The sequence below is a fragment of the Procambarus clarkii genome, chromosome 31 (genome assembly GCF_040958095.1).
Source record: "Procambarus clarkii isolate CNS0578487 chromosome 31, FALCON_Pclarkii_2.0, whole genome shotgun sequence".
In the NCBI taxonomy this organism is placed as follows: domain Eukaryota; kingdom Metazoa; phylum Arthropoda; class Malacostraca; order Decapoda; family Cambaridae; genus Procambarus; species Procambarus clarkii.
The window spans coordinates 40,727,546-40,737,558 of record NC_091180.1 but is presented as its reverse complement, the minus strand read 5'-3'; the positions used below and the strand labels follow the sequence as shown (position 1 = coordinate 40,737,558).

Below are 10,013 nucleotides of genomic sequence, written 5' to 3'. Positions count from 1 at the left end.
CACCCTGGACGAGCCAGTGACGTCACATCTTGTCCCGCCAGCCACCGACGTCAACAGAAAACGGATGAATCACCACCACCACCCAGCCGCCGTGCACTTAAGTAAGAGCCAAGTGTAAGTGGCTGGTGATTTTTAGATGAAATTTTCCTCCGGGAAATTTTATCTTTTTGGTGGGGAGTTATGTGAGGGGGTGGTTCACCAGCTCACTTACAATAGTGCTCTTATGCCTGTGGGAGCCAGTACACTTGTTAAGTGCACTTGTTAAGTGGGCGGACTTAAGTTTTGTACCAGCAACCGAAACATCTAGTGTTTGGGCTCATGTGAGAGCCCCAGTCATCAGCAGTCCATAAATGTTACCCTGGCCGGGGTGGCATGTCTGTGGACAGTGCTAGAGCTGATAGCATCATCTCATTGTATGGCATGGGGCCAGACAACTTTGCGCGCGAACGCCTAGGCCGCAGGCGTGGGGTGAAACATGTGGGGCCCCACGCTCGCCGGCCACTTGAGTGGTTGTCATGGAGACAGCCGCCATCTTAGTAAACATCTTGAGCCGCCATGTTGGTCGGCCATCTTGGAGTTGCCCTAGGGGCTATGCTACACCGTCGCTGATTGGATGAGAGGGGTAGGCCGCTGTATGCCTTCCTCTCATTGGTTATTTCGAGAAGGACGCGGGAAGAGCCGGTGTGAGCATTATTCTGAACTCAGCCGCCACCTTGTCAAGACGCATCCTGTACTCAATTCGGCCAAATTGGAGTATAGGGCGTCGTGGTGGCTGGACTACAACTGCTGATGCTTCCTGCTTCACCTACGACATCGGTCGTCACAGAATCCGGCCGAAGTCGTCGCTTGGAGGGGTTTAAGACATTATTGTATGCAGGGGGTAGAGGTACAGTGATCTGGGATCGTGGGGGAATGTGCATACGAGCAGCAACAGACTCGTAGATCCCATACCAGTGATGATTAGACTTGCTAGTGCTCTGTAGCAGTCGATGGGAACGGGGAAATTCGTGTCAGTGTTAAGGCAATTTCCCAAGGTTGGTGTGAGACGCTATCGTTGTGCGTGTCACCTGGGTATGAACGCTTCACTTCACCGGGGAGTCGAGGGTGCGAACTCGGCCGTGTTGAGTGGGAGGGGTTCGAGTGTGCGCCAATTTTCCGTGTAAGTACTACGGTCAGGAACTACCGCCGCCTACGCCACCCGGAGCGAGCCAGCCACCTATAGCGGGGTGCCTGATGTATGGGAATGGTGTGTAAAGCCGGCAGTGTGAATGAGTAAGTACCTATGTGTGTATTTCGGTGATTAGTAGTCTCTAAAGCTTGAATTCGAGGTCAAGTGTTCCGTCACATTGTCACGCAGCACCTGTTCAGGTGGAGTGAATTGTGGGCGAGGAGATTAATCACCTGTGTTGTCATCTTGTCAGTCCAGAGGGACTTAAGTGTACACAGACGTACAGTGTGTGTGTGTGTGTGGGTACACACGGGAACACAGAATATACATAGATTAGCCAAGGACGGAGAGGATGTCCATGTAATAAATTCTTTTATTTCATTGTGGTAATCATTTTTGATCGTCCGTGGGACGGAGTGATATCATTTCCATGTGTGGTCTTGCAGGTGTGGAATTCCAACACTGAGCGCTCAGGTATGTGTAACGCCAGTGATTCCTGGCAATGATTATTGTGGAGTGTGCCACAGTGTGGCTTAAATTTCTTGTAGTGTTCCCAGGGCCGTGACAAGTGTGATTTATATAAATATATATATTGTGGTTGCAGTATTAATTAACGTAAGTTTGGTGAGGTTTGGTGAGTGACGAGGCCGTCTAGAGAGACCGCCCCCGCTCTGTCGAGTAACGACAGAGTGTTCGAGTCACTCGAACACTCGAACTCTCGAGTGTTTATCGGCATGCGTGACCGATAAATCACTCACCCATGTGATTTAAGGAGTGTGAGATTCTCCTTAGTGTTCCCAATAACGTTTGATAGCTGTAGGCTACATGTGTCAGTGGTAATTATATATATATAATCGTAGTGTCACGGTGCCCAGTGTTAATGTGTTATTTACTGTGTGGTGATTGCAATATATTGACCTATGTTCTAGGGGTCATTTGCAGCAGTAAGTAAGTAAGTGTGTGCAGTATCCTAATATTTGGAAATTGGAGTACTTGCCGTGTGTGTTATTGCAAAGGGGGTTGTTATTTGATAGTGATTGTTGCTAGTGTTGAGCAATCACCGGATGTGATTGCAGTCCAGTAAAACCATTGTGGGGCAGTGTTCTAGAGGGTTCATGTCCTGTATGTTATTTTACTAGATTCTGTAGTATTGTCATTGCAACCGGATTGTAACGTAAATCACTGTGATTTGTTAGTGTGATTTGTCATTGTCGTGGGTGAACTCGGCTGTAGACGAGTACTTGGATATACATATATTCTCCTGGTTATCTGGTAGGACATCGAAGTCCAGTATTCAGTGAGGTGATTGCGAGGCAATTAATATAACGTAACCAAGGGAACGCCCATTGCTTTAAGAGAATTTGTTCTTTGACAATTTGAGTAACGTAGAATGCGTTTGGGTTAATTTACTTTCCTGCAAGCAGCTACGGTAGTCTCGAGGAGCCTAGCCATCAGCCAGATAAGAATTAGAGTATTGTCTGTCGTAATTAACGGTCAGTGGGCCGGGTAATTGACGTGTTTCAGGAAGTCAAAGTAATTAATCTCGATCCTTGTTTGATCGACTCACACGAAGGCTACATTGTTCCATTAACGTAACGTCGTTATCTACCCGGAAGTACCGGCACTTGATTGACTCGTGAGAGGAGTAGCGTCATTTTAGAATAACGTAAACGTGGGGCTAATTACTGTTATTAGTCGCCTGAATTGGTCTGAGTATGGAAGGCTCAGACGGAATTCGTACCTTAATGTAAATTGCTGAGCCAGTGTGAAAGGTTGCGTATTTTAATTGTTTAATTATTGATCTTGAGGATAGTAATTAATTACTCTAAAGGTAATCACGAGTGATTACCGTTCTCTTAGCACTTTGGACATTGTAAATCAGAGTTTACCATCGCTGAGTGATTAGTAACCGATTAACGTAAATTAACGTAACTAGTAAAGAGATTAATCAGCTGTCTGGAAGTACAGGGATTAATGGGATTTTCTCACTGAATGCTCGACGGGTAGAGTGTTGTTTGATTTCCGCGTTACTAGTGACAGTTGTAAGAGTTGTTAATTTAACGTAAATGTTACCTTGTTATTAACGTAAATGTTATTGTGTTATTAACGTAAATCAATTGTTATTGATTGTTGATCGTCCGTGGGACGGAGTGTTAACGTAAGGATTAATTTGAGGAAGGGTGCTGGAGTTGCCAGTGAACCCATTAGTTATTGTTGTCATTGAAAGACTACTGATTTGATTGCATTGCAACCGCTGTTGCAGGAGTAGACTGCACTGAGGCGTAGAACAGTTAGGAGGATACTGGAGACGTGTTTCAGAACCTACTGTGTCATTTGTTGTAATTGTGATTATAGATCTGTTAGTTCTTGCTTGCTTGTTGATTCCTCTGTGGTCACGCTTATGTTCGAGTTAGTTCATTATGCAGTCCGAGGGGCTGGTGTCTAGCTGTCATTGATAGTGTCACAGGAAGGATTTCCAGTAACGTCATTGACATTTCTTTTGTTTTGTTGTAGTAGTTAGTACTTTATTGAATAAACTAAGTTGTTATGGTTAACACTGTCTTTTCGTTACACCCCCACACATTATTATTGTTATGTAAATGTTCTTCACACTCGACTAACATTGAGACTAATTTTCTGAGCTTTGGATCAAATATACGGCACCACACAACAATAAATTATTGTTGTGAGAGCCCGTGACCTACTCGTTAGATTCGCTTCGGCGATTGGCGAAGGTCGGCGGCCTAAGTGGGGGGGATTTCAATTTTCATTGGGGTCTCGGCGTTTGCTCGCGCCTAGTCAATTGTTCATACATGGTCCCAAAGTGAGGAATGAGCTGGTTACTACACTGGTGTGTTAGCTAAGCAAGTCCTTCCTCAGGCGACCTAGTTGAATATCACGACAGGAATAAAGGTTAAAGAATAAAGAAAGTTCTTAGAAATTTTCCGAGCTAAAATTCCTTATACCAATTTTAATTTATTCCAAAACTTCTCACAAGTTAAAAACTACAAACTCTCACAATCAGGATCTGTGAGAGAGAGAACCTTCTCTTTCTTCTGGCAAGGAAAACCTCCAGATGAGACCAGAGAACATGGTGTGGGATTTGCCGTCAGGAATGCACTGTTGGGACACATTATGCCACCGATGGGGGAAACCGAACGAATTCTGTCTCTGCAACTGTACTCCCAAACAGGACCAGTCAATGTAATTAGTGCATATGCACCAACCCTGACTTCTCCAGCAGAGGCAAAGGAAAAATTCTACGATGACCTCAACAGAGTCATAGCGAGAATCCCTGTAAAGGAGCCACTGTTCATCCTCGGCGACTTCAACGCCAGAGTGGGTGCCGAGCACAACATTTGGCCCACTTGCCTGGGTCAATTCGGCATAGGAAGGATGAATGAAAACGGGCAACGTCTGCTAGAACTCTGCTGCCTTCATGGTCTTTGTGTCACCAACACGTTCTTCGGCACAAAGCCTCAACACCGAGTATCTTGGAGACACCCCAGATCCAAGCACTGGCACCAGCTTGACCTGATTCTTACCAGGCGTGCAAGTCTACCCAGCGTCAAGATTACGCGTAGCTACCAGAGTGCTGTCTGTGACACCGACCACTCCCTGGTATGTAGCAGGGTCAAGATGCAACCAAAGAAGATTCATCACTCGAAAAAGGCGGGCAGACCTCGCATCGACACCACCAAGACCCGCAACCAGGACAAGGTGGAAGATTTTGCACACGTGCTCGAGGAAGCTCTTCCTGGCCCAGCTGGGGTCACTGCCTGTAAAAGATGGGAGCACTTCAGAGACGCTGTGTTCAACGCTGCCATTTCCACCTTTGGCAAGAAGACCAGCAGGTCGGCAGACTGGTTCGAGGCTCACTCGGAAGAGATGACACCTGTAATCGAAGAGAAGAGAAACGCCTTGGCAGCCTACAAAGCCTGCCCAAGTCGGCGCAACTTACAGATCCTTCGGGCCGTCCGCTGCAAAGTGCAGCAGAGCGCCAGGCGATGTGCCAACAACTATTGGCTCCAGCTCTGCTCCCAGATACAGACTGCAGCGGATACAGGCAATGTAAGGGGAATGTATGACGGCATCAAGCAGGCCCTTGGCCCAATCCAGAGGAAGACCGCTCCTCTGAAATCTGCCACTGGCGAGGTGATTCAGGACCAGACACTGCAGCTGAAGCGCTGGGTCGAGCACTACTCTGAGCTATACGCCAGGGACAATGTGGTCACCGAAGATGCCCTGAGCGCCATTGTGTGTCTGCCTGTGTTAATGGAGCTCGACAGTGAACCGACCCTGGAAGAACTCAGCGATGCCCTAGACTCCCTTGCTTCTGGTAAAGCTCCTGGCAAAGATGGCATTCCTGCTGAGACCTTGAAGTGCTGCAGAGGTAGCCTGCTCATGGAGCTGCACGAAATTCTCTGCCTCTGCTGGGAAGAAGGAGAGGTGCCACAGGACATGAGGGATGCCAACATCGTCACACTGTATAAGAATAAAGGTGACAGGGGCGACTGCAACAACTACCGTGGAATCTCCCTCCTCAGTATTGTCGGAAAGCTGTTTGCTCGAGTCGCATTGAAGAGGCTCCAAGTACTTGCAGAGAGAGTTTATCCAGAATCACAATGTGGATTCAGAGCTGGCAGGTCCACCATCGACATGGTCTTTTCCCTCAGACAACTGCAGGAGAAATGCAGGGAACAGAAGCAGCCACTCTTTGTAGCCTTCATAGACCTGACGAAGGCCTTCGACCTCGTCAGCAGGGATGGCCTGTTCAAGATCCTCCCCAAGATCGGATGCCCACCCAGGCTCCTCAGCATCATCAGATCTTTCCATGAGAACATGAGGGCACCGTGGTCTTTGATGGCCTAACATCAGGCGCCTTTGACATCCGAAGTGGAGTAAAGCAGGGCTGCGTACTGGCTCCAACCCTATTCGGGATTTTCTTCGCAGTTATGCTGCGGCACGCCTTCGGATCTGTCACGGAAGGCATTTACCTCCGGACCAGGTCGGATGGGAAGCTCTTTAACCTCGCCAGGCTGAGAGCCAAGACAAAGGTTCGGGTGAGGTGTCTGCGCGACTTCCTCTTTGCCGACGACGCAGCAGTCACTGCCCACTCAGCTGAAGACCTCCAACGGCTCATAACCCGCTTCAGCGAGGCCTCTCAGGCTTTCGGACTCACCATCAGTCTGAAGAAAACACAAGTCATGGGACAAGGAGTGGACTCCCCACCTGACATCGGCATCTCTGATTCCAAACTGGAAGTTGTTCACGACTTCGTGTACCTGGGCTCCACAATCTCTGACTCCCTCTCTCTTGATACGGAGCTAAACAAACGCATCGGTAAGGCATCTACTACCATGTCCAAACTGACAAAGAGAGTGTGGGCCAACAATAGGCTGACTGAGTATACTAAGATTCAGGTTTACAGATCCTGTGTCCTGAGCACTCTACTTTATGGCAGTGAGTCTTGGACACTCCGCGCCCGTCAGGAAAGACGGCTGAATGCCTACCACATGCGCTGCCTTAGACACATCTTGGACATCACCTGGCAGGACAAGGTGACAAATAACAACGTCTTGGGGAGAGCAAGAATCACCAGCATGTACACAATGCTGAAACAGAGACGAATGCGCTGGCTCGGGCACGTTGTGCGAATGGGCGACGGCAGGATCCCCAAGGATCTCCTGTATGGAGAGCTGAGGCAGGGAAAGCGTCCAGTAGGCAAGCCCCAGCTACGGTACAAAGACGTATGCAAAAGGGACCTGAAAGCCATGGACGTCGATCTTGCTACATGGGAGACACTGGCTGCAGACCGTTCAGCCTGGAGGCAGTCTGTTCAACGAGGTCTCTCCAAGTTCGAGGAGTCACTTGCCAAGGAATCGGAGGCAAAGAGACAGAGAAGGAAAGCCGGTAACCAGGAAGACAGACCAGAATCGGACTTCGTTTGTGCTCGGTGTGGGATGGACTGCCACTCTCGGATTGGCCTCATCAGTCACACCAGACGCTGCACCAGGATTGACAACTAGGGCGCAACTCCATAGTCTCCCGAGACTGAAGGATGCCTACTACTATATATATATATATATATATATATATATATATATATATATATATATATATATATATATATATATATATATATATATATATATATATTAGTATATTTTGGTAGCAGTCTTTCCTGTAGACATATATTATTAAATATGACCGAAAAAGTAAGATTAATAATTCTAACACGAATTTTCTCAATCTTTCTTACATTTCTCTTCACTGTTGGAGGTAAATCAAAAATCAATTCTCCGAAATTAATTTTTATTTCTAGTCTGACGCGACACGAGCGCGTTTCGTAAAACTTATTACATTTTCAAAGACTTTAGTTCACAAATACACAACTGAATAGAACTTACGCATCTCCGATTTTATATATACATTTGAGTGAGGTGGAAGGGGTGATGTGGCATTAACACAAGACAGAACAAGATGTGGCATTAATAGGGTAATAATTTCATCAACACAAGACAGAACAAGAGTATTAATAGGGTATTAATTTCATCAACACAAGACAGAACACGAAACAATGGATATTGAATAGAAGTGTTTGTAGAAAGCCTATTGGTCCATATTTCTTGATGCTTCTATATTGGAGCGGATTCTTGAGGTGGGTAGAATATAGTTGAGCAATAATTGGCTGTTGATTGCTGGTGTTGACTTCTTGATGTGTAGTGCCTCGCAAACTTCAAGCCGCCTGCTATTGCTGTATCTATCGATGATTTCTGTGTTGTTTACTAGGATTTCTCTGGCGATGGTTTGGTTGTGGGAAGAGATTATATGTTCCTTAATGGAGCCCTGTTGCTTATGCATCGTTAAACGCCTAGAAAGAGATGTTGTTGTCTTGCCTATATACTGGGTTTTTTGGAGCTTACAGTCCCCAAGAGGGCATTTGAAGGCATAGACGACGTTAGTCTCTTTTAAGGGGGCGATAGTTAGGGTTCATAAAAGTTGTTCTAGTGCAATGAAAATTTATTGACGTGTTACACGTGAAGAGGGCTGCAAGTGGTCCAAGTTTCAGCATCGCAGCCTAAATAGAGAGGGAGAAAAAAAAAAAAACTTTTTTTAACCATTTTTTTACATGTTTTAAAGTTGATATAACAAATACAAATATCAACTGATATTATTTCTATGATACTCAGCTATCACAATACTATATAATAAAGGTTGTCTAGTGGCATTATTATCCCAAACCTATTTAGTGCAATAATACAAATTTTCAAAGTTCACCCAAAAAATTATGCAACAAAATGATGTTTATAAATATATATAAAATCAATAAATGATCTTAGGGGAAATATATAACTTGAGTTTTTAGAGGCACAGACTCTACATATAATGTGCAAGTTCCATGTAAATTGAATAATAAATAAAAAAGTTATTCAACCATATAGTTGCAAATTAGTTACCTGTAAAAAATGAAGGTCAAAGTTCAGCCACCTTTGGCTGAGGTTGATGAACTACCAATTTCAATCAAAATTACCACCCTTGTAGATTGGCATTCCTTCAGTAAGGTGTGTAAGTTCCATGAAGATCGCCTGATAAAAAAAAAAAAAAAAAAATTATTAAAAAAAAAAATAAAAAAAAAAAAATAAAAAAAAATAAAAAAAAAGACAGCAGCTTTATATTTACAATTATTTATGATATAGTATCAAGATATAAAACATAATACATACTAACCTAATATAATTGGTCTGAAATATGCAACATCTTGCAACATCAAGAGGGAGAACGTCTTGAGTTGCAGGTCTAAGATCTTGAGTGGCAGGTGCCGCAGGTGGTGTGGCAGGTGCCGCAGGTGGTGTGGCAGGTGCAGCAGGAGGTGTGGCAGGTGCCACAGAGGTGTGGCAGGTGCCACAGGAGGTGTGGGTGCCTGGGTGTGAGGCGAGGTAGTGTGTTGTGGGGGCGGGAGGCTGCCCTCTCTCTTCACTCAAGGGAACTCTTGTTTTGCCTCAGTGTGGCTTTACGCTCCTTCTTTACTTGGCTAACGCATAGAGCTCTTGCCTTTAGAGCTTTCTTCTTGTCCGATACTATATCCATTGTGCAGTATATGCAAGAAAATACGATCTGTGCGAGCGCGTCAGGCATGCGACCGCCGGCACAGACACTGAGAGGGTGACTAAGCCAGAGTAATCGGATTATAGCCCCTCCCTCTCACAGAAGACAGTTGCCAGCGAGTGTGTTTATAATTTGTATATGCATAACAAGATATTCTCCACTCTATTGCGAAATACTAGACGCTTACAACGTATGACGCATCACCCTACGGCGCACCCGAGCCGCGAGGACCAGATTTCGGGCAATTGCGGCTGGAAAATTTGCTCTAATTACGTTATTTATTATCATAACATTAAACGGTTTGCACCACGGTGTTGCCAGAACGTTGTAGTATTTTTATAAATTTTTCGTGTTTGGCCGAATTTTTTCGGCCAAACAATTATAACGCCACCTTAAAGCGTTCTGTTTTGTGTCTGGAGAGTTTCTCATGAGTAGGCTGGCCGTTTTTCTGGTTTTATAGTAAATCGTCAGTTGTATCCTCTGATTTTTGTCTGTAGGGATAACGTTTCTATTAACAATATCTTTCAGGACCCTTTCCTCCGTTTTATGAGCTGTGGAAAAGAAGTTCCTGTAAAATAGTCTAATAGGGGGTATAGGTGTTGTGTTAGTTGTCTCTTCAGAGGTTGCATGGCTTTTCACGTAGAAATGCGTAAGGAGATGCGTAAGTTCTATTCAGTTGTGTATTTGTGAACTAAAGTCTTTGAAAATGTAATAAGTTTTACGAAACGCGCTTGTG

At 45.2% G+C, this 10,013-nt stretch overlaps 1 long non-coding RNA gene across 1 annotated transcript; it reads right to left on the bottom strand.

Annotated features, from left to right (window-relative positions):
- Nucleotides 1–8,176: 8,176 nt before the first annotated feature.
- On the bottom strand, nt 8,177–9,670 carry LOC138370162 (uncharacterized). Its single transcript, XR_011230059.1, has 3 exons — nt 8,900–9,670; nt 8,629–8,757; nt 8,177–8,249 (listed from the first exon to the last, which is right to left on the bottom strand). It is a non-coding gene; the product is annotated as an uncharacterized lncRNA (long non-coding RNA).
- Between the last annotated feature and the right edge of the window lie 343 nt (nt 9,671–10,013).